The following is a 13,077-nucleotide window of genomic DNA, read 5'->3' as shown; positions in this document are numbered from 1 at the left end:
CTGCACAGTAATTTATAACTTTGTGCAAAGAGCTGAGTAGTAAATAGAATCTATGTACCCATGTGAAGGCAACAGAAGATCTAACAGCATCACTAACACAGCAAGCAGCTCAGGAGTAAAGCTGTGGAGAGGTTTAAAGTAGGGTTATGTTATGAAAACCATGTCTAAAGGGCCAAACATCAGCACTATGCACTAAAAATGCAAAGACTCCAACCACTGATAATCTGGACAAAGATAGAAATTTTGACAAACACAGCCAATAGACCCAAAGTAATTCTGGAGGAGAAGCAGAAACCCACTGACAGTTCATTAGACTCGGTGGGGGTCAAAATTTCAACAACTGTTATTTTCAGCCGGTGTGGTTCGCTTTCACACTGCACTGTCAAACAATCCACACTAATTGAAAAACTTGTCCACCCTGTCGCCTGTTGTGATGCTGCACCAAGAATCTCTAAAGGAAATGACACAAAAACTTCTGAAGAGGTTCTTCGCAAAATCCAAACTAAAGAAGGAATGGCGTCAGATATTAGAGGTTCTAGGTTTTCTCTTTTGTCTTTGGCAAAAAAAAAAAAACACACAAGCAAGTCTTCTAGCGTTAGACTCACGCCTTTGTTTAGGTTGTATTTATCCAGAATGCCCTGCGCTATTGTTCACTTCCTGCTTTTGGAGTGGCCTCCGGTCCACTTGGCATTCGCATATGCATTCAAACTGTGCTAGAGTTCACTTCAACCAAACTGAGACCTAGTTTCATAGTTGAGCCAGAGTTCTGCATAACAGTTTGCTTGCACATTAACCCCTCTGCAAACAAACCAAAATTTATAGGCAAACAAGTCAGAATTCAATTAAAGTCAAGTAAAAAGAGCTGGTGTGAATGATTAAATCTGGTAGTGCCCCTTAAATGATTTATGCAGCTTAGTGATGGTTTAGGATCATGAAACATCAAACAATAGAAAGTAAAATGGAGCTTCCATTTTAATTTTAATACAGAGAATACAATGATAAACCACCATGTTCACCATGAGTAATTGTTTGGATTATGAGTGCACTCTAACACAAAGCATGTTTCCAGTTTTACTTTTTACCGCTTCACTCTTGACAGCTTTTGTAACGTAACAGGAAAAACACTTTATACCGCAACAGACAAAACAGGAGGAAACAGAAGATGCTGTCCACTGTGATTCAGGGGAATTGCCCAGGTCTCATTCTTAGTGTGAAGAAACCAAGAAAAGAATAATCACTCACAGCCATCTGGCTTTGCCCAACTTTCTTTTCAGCACTCTGATTCAGAAAGACCTCAGCTTTGATTGTAATGTTGCATCATTATTGAGGGCGCTTCCTTTCCGCCTGTGCTTTCATTGATCCGATCAACCCTGGGCAAATGCTACTTGTCTCACTTTGACCTGAAAAGTAAAGTATGAAATTAACCTGCAGCACAGGATATTGTATGATTAATGCGTTATCAAGCTCCCTTTGTGCAGAGCCACTGTACAAAAACAAGCATCAAATGAAACCCCCAGATCCAATTCTAACACCTCTAGCATGTCCTATTGTGAGCGTGACGGCTGCTCTCATCTTCCACCCGGGGGAAAGAACTGGAGACCAGTTACTGGAGCTTCCTGTTATCTCCAAACTGCAGCATCACAGCTGGTAGTGCCCATGATTGTCGAGAAAAACAGGGAACATGAGCACACATGAGAGGGCAGTAGTTTCTGTTCAAACCGAAGAGTGTACAAATGTCAGCTTCATTTATATACTAATGCCTCCATTTGTATATGTGATAAAGGAGGAGTAAGTGCACAGTAAGTAGAAGAAGTGTACACAACCCAATAAAAATGAATGTTTTTTATGCAAAAAGAAGTTGAAAAGTTAGAACAAACCAGAGCAAAGCGCCACGAGAGGATTACGAACAAGTCACAAAAGCAAAAATGGAGAAAAAAGATTAAAAAACCACATAAGTTGCTGAGAAAATACAGATTTTTTTTTTCAAAATATATAAGAAATCATAAATAAATCAGCACATGCTTTCAATAGTTTCCAAGGTTTTAAAAAGGCAAACTTTGCGTTTAAATTCAGCTTATTTACAGAGAAAATCTGAGATGTTTCAAGGGATGAAGTAAACTCACAGCTAATTAACATGCCAGGCTTCACTGGGCATTAACACACGTTTCTTATTGATTTCAGCTAATAAGATGAAAGTTTGAAAGAAACATATTGCTATTTATCTCCACCACATCAACCTAACCCACACTGGTATCTGGGGAATCGGAAGAAAAAAGACTCAGGCCCAGGACTGCTGATGGATCTGAGCCAAATGCTCACCGATGTTTGGCCCAGATAATTTTTGCTGTCTGGGGAAATACAAGCATCAAAGAGTTTGGAGATGTCCACGTCTCCAAACTGTTGCAAAGCTGCAAACTGTCTGTAGAGCACAATATATGATTCTTTAGCATCAGAAACAGAAAAGCAGGATCTGACCATAATGGACACCTATGAGCCAAGGAGCACATATCCCTACTTTGAGGATGACAACAGAAAGTCCTCATATTTGCTAAATAGTTAGCATGAACTAATGCTAGCTATAGCCAACATTCACACTTTGATCAAAGAACTGAACATAAAGTCAGTACTGACAGGCAATAATTTTAAAAGTGCAATAAATACACACAAACTTCTTGTGTAAATAAAAATAATTTTAAATTATGAGTAAGAATTATTCATACAAAACTGTATTTATTTAAAGGAACAAGAACTATTACTGGCAATAACATTACTACAACCTCAATTCATAAAATCCAAATTATAAATCCTATACATTTTAGATATTAGACACTTAAAACCACCTTTTGGGTTGCAGACTTACTCAGGATGCTAGGTCAAACCCATAATCAAACACGATTGATTGATTGATTGATTGACTATGCGGGTGTATGACTCAGGACTGGGTTACCAAAAGATCTCAAAATAGGATGTTGCTTTTTTTTTTTTTAGTTCAGCAATGTTTAGAGTGCAGCCCAGTAGTCCCAGCTGAAGGGGATTTGAGTACACTACCTATGCACTATCAAAACTGGAGTTTCTACTACAGAAACCTCAGTTGAAAACGTATGAAGGGAAAACTAAATTCTCATAAAACTTTCTAGCCGTATGGTTATCTCTGAGGATTGCATCATCTTATCATTACAATGAGCAGGACTGCACCACTTTCCAGGCATTCAGGGAACCGCTCTACCCAAGCTTTTAATGGAAGCATATCAGAGTTTGGAAAAATCCAGTGAAAACTTCCACATCCTCATTCATTATTGATAACACCCTAAGCCTTGGTTGCACTCGGAATGACAAACCTAAACCAGCAGTCGCAAGACGTCCATAGAATAACATAGAGTGGAAGACTTGTGTTTGAAATATGAATTATACGTCTTCATGATTGAGTCCTGCTTTGACAGAGCATTGGCGTTTGCTGAGAATAAAAATTAGCTTCTGATGAATTGTGTTGGAGATGAGTGCTGTCTCTGGTGGGTGGTGAAGTGAAGTAAAATAAAGGTTAGAGGTTCAGAATTGCATCTCTACTGCACACGTACGCATTTGTGTACTCAATTATACCTCTTAGTCAGTTTAATTAAATTAAAAGCAACATTACCAGCTAAGTCCTGAGGTCAGCCAAGGGACTTACATTGGCAGCTCATTTCTCAGAAGTCTCGACCTCAGAAGAAGACGATTCCTGGAAGAAATGCAAGGAAAACTGTGTCAGACATGTCATGCTTTATTTGTTAAATTAAGGACAACCTAGGCTGTTTTAAGATGCACACAAACACCCACACGTATACCCATGTAAATTTGCAGACTCAGAGAGAGCTGACGATGAATCTGTGTCATGCAGTGTTGAAAATCCGTTTACAATAATCAGATCCTGAAAAACTGCCCGAGGGCTACTCGTACGCAAGCACTGGCCCGCAAAGGAGCAAGCAGCTCCACCTTGATGTCTACTTTACTGTGCCCTACTTCCTCTCCGGTTCCTGCCTCCTGATGCACCTCAGAGGGAAAAACAAAAGCATTAGCACGCTTTAACAAGTTTCAGTCACTGCAGTCTCCCACTCATCTGCAACGTGGTTGGATAGAAAATGTCTGCGGTGTTAGGGAAGCTAAGACAACTTTCAACTAGGGGTGCCTTTCATCTCTGCAAGCAGGTGTTCACTCACCAAGCTGAGTGATAAAGTTGCACACGTTGGATGGAACAATACTTGGACACAAGATTGAGAGTGTGCACCAAAGTGCCTTTCGACAGCTTCTCTTTATCTCCTGCTGCTGATGTCAAATGGAGGGGAGATAGAGTCTGAGCTTCTTGGCACCACTTTGACAAGTGCCATATAAAGTCTGCAAGGGAACAAATCTCTGGAGTCATGCATCAAAGTGCATCCAAGAACTCTTCTTTTGTATTATGGATTCATCATTTCCTCATGATTCAGTAAAAGCCCTTTGTTCTCACAGCCTCACAAGTATTAATATATTCAGCATGTTGAGGGGCACAAACTTGATGCTAAAATTCATCATTTCCTTCCTTTATTCAAACTGTAGTCATATGATATTTAAAACTCATCCATAATCTGAAAAGTATTTGAAATAATGCCACAGCTGAAGGTTTCCAAGATCCGTGTGCAACCAAAACAGACAAATTGAGTGCAGTAAAAGGAAAAATCACTAACGCCAAATAATTCCCATCTGTTAGAAAATAGATCAAGGTCATAGACTCTGTGAGAAACTCAGCTGTCTATCATATTTAGAGCCTTAACATCTTCTCTATGTTATAAAACCAAGCTGTTACAGATTTAAGTGTCTAAAAGAACACCTATTTAAGGAGACTGAATTAGCTACATGGCTGTATTCATGAATAGCCAGTATTAATGTATTTTTCCCATATTTAATGATCTACCAATCATTTGGTAATGGCAACTTAATCCTCCAGCAGTCTTAGCACCACGCTCAGGAAGAGTGCAGCAGATGTCATGGTCAGACAACAAGAAAGAGGTCAGGGTGTTTTGTCAGTCTGTCAGTCCCCGAAACTACCAAAAATAATAAATCTTGTAAAAATGCATGTGGGATCAGTGTGACCCCACTAGGACTGCACACTAGGGGTGTAACGAGTCCTTGAATGATTTGAGTACCTTGATTATTAAAATTCCTCAAGGAAAATGTACCTGCCTCGAAGCATCGTAGAATTATGTTTTATTATTTAGCGCACCGTGTTCCGGCCGGATCATTATTTGTGTTGGACAGTGCGCTCTCTTCCACCTATGACTTGTTGCTATGTGCTAACAGCATAACTGCAAAGTCTCCGAGTTCCTGTCAGTTTTTTGTGGGACCAATAAGCATTTTGAAAATGATGGACACATTGGTTGGAGTACGACAGCTTTACTCCTCCCGGAACTGTGCGGTTACCGTTTCATGGTGAACGGTGGGAAGGTTGCTGCCGGTGTATTTATACAGGAGAGATCACAAAAGACTAAAGAATGTTTTCACCATTATTGCTGCAACATTTGAGTACCAAATTCATCATATTGCTGCTTAATTGTGGAACATAGGGTGGTTCTAATTTCTGACACTCATGCCATGACTATAGAAAAAGTTTGACTATTCAAAATTCTTTATTTCCAGCCTTTTAACAATATAATGCTGTAGCCCTCAGTAAAGTCACATATAGAAGAGAACTACAAAATGTCAAGTTTCTCAGTTACATGATTCTGAGAAGTCAAGAGACGATGTGTCTGCCCTGATCGTACACCACATCTGTGAAACAGTTGAAAATAGTTGCACAATGGTTGTTACCTTTGATTTTTTTTTGGGGTGGGGACAGAATCAACAAATGCAAAACTCAAAAGCGCTGTGACCTTTTACAATAAAATGTCAAGAAAATTGCAAAAACAAGCTGCCACACATACACGCACGCCCCAACAGTGTGAAATGCTGTCTGCTATTGGCGTCAAAGTGTTGCTCAAAAGGGTCTGAATAACAAGAACAAAAAAATAACCCAGCGTAGACATATCAATAAAGAATGAATTTATTTGACATGGTAAAAGTAGTTGTAAAGAAAGCAGGACAGCCACTGACAAATACAATAAACCTTTAGGGATAAAGCTAATCCATCATTCTCTTTTCTATGTACAGCTTCAGCAGCAGGGAGGCATTAAGATTCCCATCACCTACTCACAGAACAGATTCACCATTTTAAGCTCCTTCATAAAGCTTAGGTGAACCTGAATAAAAGACAAATGAAAGGCACTTCAAGGAGTTTTTAGGGAATGAATTGTGAATGGGATTCATGCCAAACTACTCCTGAATGGCTTCAGTGCCTACTGCAGATTTGAGAGATTAATGTCGAACTGCACTTCACGGTGCTGGGTTTGTTGGGGTAAAGTAAAAATAAATTAGAAATGAGATTGGGAAACTGATTGAGGTATCAGGCTGGGGATCTGCTGATTGGGCTCTTTATGTAGGGAATGCATTATAGATGTCTGCTCAGAGCCTAGAGGAAATATCTCTCTGTGTTAGAATGCTGTGGACAGCATTCACCCATGCACTGCAAGTTCTGCTGAGAAATGAAAGTATTCTTGTTGCCAGATGTTGACCCACACTGTGGTTGGCTTTTGGGCCACTTTTTATTCCTATAGATTTTTCTTCAAAGTCCAAGATCTTTTTTGACATTTAAAAAAAAAAGCTGTACTGAGCTATTGTTCACTGGGCTCAGGTAAAAATTTCCTTGGACATTCACTGCTGACACCTATTTTATGAATAGTTTAAAGCATGATCAATGAAAACACCTTAAGTAACTTAGCCTAACAAGTTTTAAATTGTGACTATCTAGTCTTTACTATTTTACATCTGTAAAAGAGTAAAGCTTAAGCACATCTGGACCCTGCAACGATACAATACAGTGTGATGTTCCTTTCATCTCTGACAATGGAAAGGTCCAAGGTTACATCTTTCAGACTGATTTTGAGAAAATTAAGACTGAATGAGGTTTTGAAATCCAATAATATGAGGAATCATCAAGCATGTAATGATTATTAAATAGCTCAGCATGTAAATGGTCCAACGGGTTGTAGAAACTGTACCAGGCTGATGGGGAACAGGCTGGTAAAAAGGCCAGCAGACGTGGGAGCCCTTCAGAAATCTGTTGGGCCATTTCATGAAGACGAGCACAAGAACTTCTCCTGCTTATGCAAGTTGTAGTGTTGAGGAAACAGATGGGAGGCTTTATAAGTGTGACTGAAGATGAAGTGAAGTGAGGCAGCTCCTTCGGAAAAAGCCACACACTCATTTCCCCCGAATCCCTGACTGCTGTAATTATGTTAATCACTTAGGAGCAGGCAACAGACCCAGAAACTGGTTCCCATGGGGGCACTTTAACAACCTAGCCTGGGTGTGCGTGACATCAAAACATGTGGTTATGTTACCTTCATTTATTAGTTTTCATTTGAAAATGACCCCTTTGAATCACACTGACCTCTGTATAAACAAAGTTGAGTGACAGTTTATCTTAGAGTGAGTAAAAGCAAAGAACATGGCTTCCAATTGTAAATCTATTTGTTACAGAAAACAGTTAATTTATGTCTGATGAACAAAGTGTATATTCAGACTTTCTTGAATATTTATTAACTAGCTTTGCCAAGAACATTATCCTTCCCATCATCATGGATCAGTCAGTTGTGGGGGTATTACAGACTTTTGCAAGTACCCAGTTACAGCCATGTGTGTTTGGATGAATTAATATTAAAAAAAGGCTCCATAATTTTGAGGACAACATTCAAAAGACAAATTTAGCTGATCAGCAACACACTTTACAGTTTCTGGTGGCAACTCATTTGTGAAGCCCTGTGTCAATTTCTAAATTTACTGTCCAAACCTACACTGTAATGTTTTTGTTTTACACCATTTAAATTTTGTTTAAACACAATTTATGATTTGTTAAAATTTTCATCAAACATTAGAAAAGTTATATCAGAAAACACTAAAGTCTGAGTGGTATTTACAGCCTCCAACTCTGCTATACATAAAAACAAAAAAATTATATTTCCGGCATTAGGACCTCCTTGGATGGGGTTATGTTCTAAAAGTCAGTATTAAGAGGAGAAGTCGCACCTACACTAAATTATTACAAATTCTTTAAAATGTAGCTTGTGATTAATGAAACCTTTGTTTAGGGAAACAAAACCATTGAGATTGTTAGTTTTCTTGAAAAAATTATAAAACATAATTTTGTCTCATTCTGATGCACCAAATCAATCAATCATTTCATAAGCTCATTGCATTGTAACACCAGTATTTGGTGTCTTTGAATGAGATCCCACTTTGTTAGCAATGAATTAAATGGTATTTTCCTCTTTGTGTGTCGTGTCCTGGCAGAGTTAGACAAACAGTGTGGTGGGCTGAGCTGGCTTGCAGTGTTGGTGGCAGACGTACTCTACCAAAGTGGGAAAAATTAAATTTTGCTCTTGTTTCACAGCAGACCTTATTGAATTATGTGTGGTTCAGAAAGCCAACTGGACAGAAAACATCTGCAGAGGTGACAGCAGACGTCATTTGTAGTTAAACGTTGGGTATTATGTAAAGTAAATTTTTTTTAGCCTTACATCATGTTATAAAACTTGTCGAAGAATACTTGAATGATTGCTTTGATTCTTTCATGCATGTTTGATGAATCCTTGAATATCCCCTGGAAGCCATTTGGGGTGCCTAAACTCTTGCTCGCACCAAGTGCCGTCAAGAAATCCACCCAGCTCCATTTGAACAGCTCACTAACCCACCCAGAGAAAACCCACGTTCTGATCCTGAAAAACCCCACTCCAGTGTGTTTGTTGTTGCTGTTTTGCAAGCAATTACAAAAACAAACTGTTAATCAGACATTTTCTTCTCACTAACTATCCATGTTTATATAACACTTCTGAGTGATGCAGTATCTTCATACCTCTATCACATTTGAGTTGTACTATCTACAACCAGTAAAGCATATCTTAAGACATAGTGAATGGAGATGTGAATTTAACCAATAAGTGAGTAAGGGAAGCAGGTTGAGGCGGGTTAATAACATATAAACTGCTGACTCAGGCTGTACTTTTTGCATGAAAAGTCAGACAGCAAAATTAAGTTGATCATAAAACTCCCTCAGGGGAGTGCAGGTTTCTTTTCTTGAATGTTAATAAGTTTGGCTCCAGAAACTCCAAACCAAACATTTGATCCTTTGGGAGTGGACTGTCAGAGCAAGGAAAATATTAATTTCTCTTTTTATAATGCACTGAATTTGTGCATACAATGTCAATTATTGCACAGCAGCAATATCCACTTGAATCTCTTAGAAGATTAGAAATCTAAAAGTGGGCTGCTGAATTAATTAAACCAAAGGATGTGATATATCCACGTATCTGGAATATCCCAATAACATTGCAATGCTCCAGTTATAGTCTTATTAGACCATAAAAAATAAGATTCCAGAAAATCTTGTGAATGGGCTGCACAGTGGCGCAGTTGGTAGCACTGTTGCCTTGCAGCAAGAAGGTCCTGGGTTCGATTCCCGGCCCGGGGTCTTTCTGCATGGAGCTTGCATGTTCTCCCTGTGCATGCGTGGGTTCTCTCTGGGTACTCCGGCTCCGGCTTCCTCCCACAGTCCAGTTAACTGTTAGGTTAATTGGTCTCTCTAAATTCTCCCTTGGTGTGAGTGTGTGTGTGCATGGTTGTTTGTCCTGTATGTCTTTGTGTTGCCCTGCGACAGACTGGCGACCTGTCCAGGGTGTACCCCGCCTCTTGCCCGGAACGTAGCTGGAGATAGGAACCAGCACCTCTCCCGACCCCATTAGGGACAAGGGTGAACAGAAAATGGATGGATGGATGGAAAATCTTGTGAATATTAACTTTATCCCATCTATGTGTTTTCATTAATACCCGCTCAAAACCAGCATGAGACTTTGGCCAAACCAAATGTAGATCTTGTAATAGTTGTGTCTTAGTTAGGGATTCTGCATGTGTTTCAGCTTTAAGTGACAGACGGTATAAAAGGAGACTGCTGGTCTGAATGCAGACTGACTGTGAAAGCAACATGCCAGCTCTGCAGGATCTGGCTCAAAAGGGAAATACTCTGCCTTTAAACTGATAAACACACACAGACACACACACCCACACACACCCCATCAGATAAATGCACAACAACATGGACCCTAAGAGATTCACCTGCATAGACCTGCACATACACACAGCACTAAAGAAGACCAGGAAGTTAAGGCAGACAACACCTGTCGCTCTGTCTGGTTATCCTTCTGCCACTGCACAGGGGAGAAAAGTGGAAAAGAGGGAAGCTGAAGCTTATCTCTTTTTTTGTGCAACACACATATACATGCTTAGCAACATAAAAATGATCACCATCTTGGGCTTCATTGACAGATGGGTGAACACAGCATAGAAAGAGCGGGGGTGAGGAACTGGAAATATAATCTTGCATGGCTGTCTTCTAATTGCCTCAGTGCAAAAGTGAGTTATTTGATATCTGCTTAATTAACTGACTGAATGTGTCATGAAGTCAATCCTAAAAGTAAATTTATTGCTAAGCAATGAAACTACAGTTTGTAATACAGAGTTTATTGTCAGCTTAGGTTCTAAGACTTGTACATATTTGGTGAATGGATGTGTTTGCATCTAGTTATACATTCCTTGTTTTTTTTCTTTTTAGAAATGCTTAATGAGGGATTAGTCTGAGCTGCAGCCAGTATTTAATAAGGATATCCTCTGCTCTATTACTGGTTCACACTTGCCTACAAACAGCCTACTCCCCCTCCCCCAAACTGGCTGACTCTTCTGGCACATCAGACAGCTGGCTGTTTTTCACATATGAAGGGAATGAATGTCATCAAGCAGAACTCCTCTGCAGGGCAGGCATGCCAAAAATCTAGAGCAGGTGCATGATTTTATCATCACAAATCTGATAGAGATCTTAATACATACAATCCAATGTCAGGAAGCAGGCAGAAAGTTCACTTACAAAAACATTCACGTTGCCTAAACCTTTACACATTTTGTTCCGTTACAAAATGTTACAGGCATAATCAGAACATGGTATTTTGCTATAATTTTATGTGAGTAGACGAGCAAGAAAAAGGCTTAGAACATTTTTCTTCAGATAAAAATGTGAAAATTGTGGAATGTATTCGGTATTCAACCATCTCCCCCGGTGTCAATATTTTGCATGTTGCTGCAGATATGTAGAGTCCTTTTGGTATGTCTGTCTCAGCTTTGCTCATATCAAAACAGAAATTTCTGCTCATCCTTTGCATAATAACTCAGATAGATAAGTCAGATAGCATCTGTGAACATCACTTTTTGTGTATTGCCACAGATTCACAGTTGAAATTACATTTGGACTTTGACTGGATCATCCTCACACGTAAATAAGACATTGCCGCCCCAGGATTGTCTTATCAGATCTATGATTGTCATTTATGGTTCTGCAGTATTTAAGGTTAAGCAGACACATTTAAGTTTGGTCTCGTCTTGGCAGAGATACTTTTTAATGCATGTTTGCTCCATGTTCAAGTGTGTTATCTGAAATGCTGAAATGTGAGTCTTTGCTCCAGCCTCAAGTCGTCTGCAGTATTGCCCTGCATTTAGCTCCATCCATCATCCCATCAAGTGGGAAAGGCTTCCCTGTTCTTGCTGAAGTAAAGCATTCCAACAGGATGCTGCTGCCAGCACCATGTTTTACTGTAAGATTGGTAAAGTGGAATGGTAAAGTGATGTGTGCAGTGTTGGGTTTAGTATTGGTGTTCTTTCTGAGATATTGGGCTAAAAGAGGCTGAATATAAACACACTCCACACTTGTCAGATTTTTATTTGTAAAAAAAAAACGACATTTAAACAAGTCATTCTTTTTCCTTTTCAATTCACAATTACTTGTGAAAATGTTAAAGGAGTATGATTACATTTGCAAGGTACTGTAAGTTAGCTAACTTAGAACAACTATTTAAATGTACAGCATTATTTTTAAAAGCTCTCTATTTGTGTCCGAGGTAAGACTGGCCGTTAACCCCGTCTCCTCAGTTTAAACCTCAACAAGCAGAAAAATAGGCTTGTGAAAGAGTTAGGCGCAGTCTAGCAATCTCAGCTTTTCTCAGTGCCTTCAGCAGTGCAGTTGCTGGTTAGACCTCCAGCCAAGCCGTGTAAAAAAAGCAAGACAAATTCATCAGCAAAGCCGTTACAGGAACACCAAAGCATTCTCTTGCTCAGCAAGCCTGCTCGGTATTCTCATGGATAAAAGCAATAAGCCACAGGTTTACAAGTGATCACGTAAGGCCGACCACTGCGTGTGAAAGTGTGTTCTTGCTGGTAACAAGATTATTTCCCATGTCTGGATGGGGCCTCACTAAATAAATATAGCCAGAGAGAGTGGGGAGAGGTCTCAGGGAAAATAACGACGCAATATGAAACCCCGGTTTCCTCTTAATCTGGCAGGTAGCATCCATTAAACTGCAATTACTTTTATTAAGCTCTCTTCGCTGACTTTATTGCAGGGTGAAGCTCAGTAGACAATTTTAAAGCCCCACTGGGAGACATAGATTCACATGTGTAACCGAATCGGGTGCATTCAATTATGACCCATTGAATGCCCATAGCATCACCAATGATTTGATAAATTGAATTAGCAATAATGTTGCCTGAAATATGGCTGAAGATAACACCAACATCCTGGCATCCTGTGGCAACGATATGTAATTCAACACCTCGTTTATCAGTTTTGAAGGCCTGCCGGAGGAAAAAGGTCGAACCTCTTTCCCTCCCTGCCCCCTGCTGTATTGTTAGACTTGGACATTGCGTCATGGGCTCCTTTATGAGTTACAAGCTGGTTAAGAGCAGAGAATGGGGGAGAGAGACGGGAGAGAGGGCTAGGCGACAGCACCCTAAGTGAAACAAATGACATGCTTGAAGCACCTGACCAGACAGCTCAGATTTATGGGAAACGAAAGGTGCGTCGGTGTCAGTCAGGAGTCTTTGTGCGAGAGGAGCGAATTGAATTTCCCAGAGCCAAAGAAGACAGATGCATACAGA

The 13,077-nt window shown here is 39.8% G+C and overlaps 1 protein-coding gene across 8 annotated transcripts in view; it reads right to left on the bottom strand.

Annotated features, from left to right (window-relative positions):
• Window positions 1–13,077, bottom strand: part of dlgap4b (discs, large (Drosophila) homolog-associated protein 4b) — a 118,707-nt gene that overhangs the window by 43,985 nt on the left and 61,645 nt on the right. For 7 of the 8 annotated variants that reach the window (XM_032548891.1, XM_032548892.1, XM_032548886.1 and 4 more), the window contains exon 3: window positions 3,668–3,715. The gene's annotated coding sequence lies outside the window, so the exon portion shown is untranslated. Of the gene's footprint in view, window positions 1–3,634; window positions 3,716–13,077 lie in introns of all 8 variants that reach the window. The other variant, XM_032548887.1, reaches the window with a different exon arrangement.

The sequence above is a fragment of the Xiphophorus hellerii genome, chromosome 20, assembly GCF_003331165.1.
Source record: "Xiphophorus hellerii strain 12219 chromosome 20, Xiphophorus_hellerii-4.1, whole genome shotgun sequence".
Classification (NCBI taxonomy): Eukaryota; Metazoa; Chordata; class Actinopteri; order Cyprinodontiformes; family Poeciliidae; genus Xiphophorus; species Xiphophorus hellerii.
This window is presented reverse-complemented; position numbering and strand designations above follow the sequence as displayed.